Source organism: Otolemur garnettii, unplaced genomic scaffold, assembly GCF_000181295.1.
Source record: "Otolemur garnettii isolate 467f Iridium unplaced genomic scaffold, OtoGar3 scaffold00211, whole genome shotgun sequence".
Classification (NCBI taxonomy): domain Eukaryota; kingdom Metazoa; phylum Chordata; class Mammalia; order Primates; family Galagidae; genus Otolemur; species Otolemur garnettii.
In genome coordinates, this window is record NW_003852606.1 from 1,224,813 (window position 1) to 1,226,488 (window position 1,676).

The following is a 1,676-nucleotide window of genomic DNA, read 5'->3' on the forward strand; positions in this document are numbered from 1 at the left end:
TCCGTCTCAAAAAAAAAAAATATTACTAGATTGCACACAAATCTCCTTGGACCCACCCATGACATGAAATGGGCCTTGCTTTAATGCTTCAATTGCCCATTTACACATTTTAAGGTCCTGCTAAACTGTCCCCAAGCTCTTGGTGTGATAGTCACCTTATGTCCCACTTTAAAACAACCCAGAACTCATCTAAATGCTCCCTTCCGGCCTAATACAATGTTCTATAGTCCTCCTGTGACACCTCTTGGTCCATTAGAATGGTCTCAGGACACCACTACCATGCTGGCACCCTACAACACTCCCTTCCTCTGGACCCCATTGCCCAACCACTGTGCCTACAGCACCCATGGTCTTGCAGGACCATTGCCAGAGCCTATAGCACACGCCTGGAGCTCCAATCATCTCAGGTCCCACCCCCATCCTTCTTGGATCCCCCTGATTGTATACTGGGACCCAGCTGTAACAGCCTTTAGGAGCCCACGCTAATGTCACACAGAGTTGGCCACCCCATCCCTAGGATTTTGCTAAATAAGAACTGGGTCCTGGGTGGCGCCTGTGGCTCAAAGGAGTAGGGTGCCTGCCCCATATGCTGGAGGTGGGTTCAAACCCAGCCCTAGCCAAAAATTGCAAAAAAATAATAAGAAGAAGAAGAACTGAGTCCTGGGTCGCACCTGTGGCTCAGTGGGTAGGACACCGGCCCCATATAACGAGGGTGGCAGGTTTGAACCCGGCCCTGGCCAAACTGCAATAAAAAAAATAGCTGGACATTATGGCAGGTGCCTGTAGTCCCAGCTGTTCAGGAGGCTGAGGCAAGAGAATGGCCTAAGCTCCCAGGAGTTGGAGGTTGCTGTGAGCTGTGACGTCACAGCCTCTACTGAGGGTGATAGAGTGAGATTCTGTCTCAATAAAAAGAACTGAGTCCTAGGCCCGTGTGCAGCAGCTCATGCTTGTAATCCTAGCTCTTTGGGAGGCTGAGGCCAGTGGATTGCTTGAGCTCAAGAGTTTGAGATCAGCTGGAGCAAAAAGCAAGACTAAAAATAGAAAAACTGAGGCAAGAGGACCAATTGAGTGGAGGACCACCGAGTTGGAGGTTGCTGTGAGCTATGACATTACAGCACTCTATCCAGGATGACAGCTTGAGACTCTGTCTCAAACAAACAAACAAACAAAAAAACACAGGGTGGCACCTGTAGCTCACTGGGTAGGGCACTGGCCATATACACGAAAGCTGGAGGGTTTGAACCCAGCCCAGGCCTGCTAAACAACAATGATGACCCTAACAACAACAAAAGAAAACAGCCAGATGTGGCAAGCACCTGTAGTCCCAGCTACTTGGGAGACTGAGGCAAGAGAATCGCTTAAGCCCAAGAGTTTGAGGTTGCTGTGATCTGTGATGCCATGGCACTCTACCCAGGGTGACAGCTTGAGACTCTGTCTTAACAAAATAAATAAATAAATAAAAATAAAAAATAGGCTCAATGCCTGTGGCTCAAGGGGCTAAGGTGCCAGCCACGTACATCTGAGCTGGTGGGTTTGAATCCAGCCTGGGCCTGCCAAACAACAATGATGGCTGCAACCAAAAAAGTAGCCAGGCATTGTGGCTGGTGCCTGTAGTCCCAGCTACTTGGGAGGCGGAGGTGGGAGACTCACTTGAGCCCAGGAGTTGGAGGTTGCTG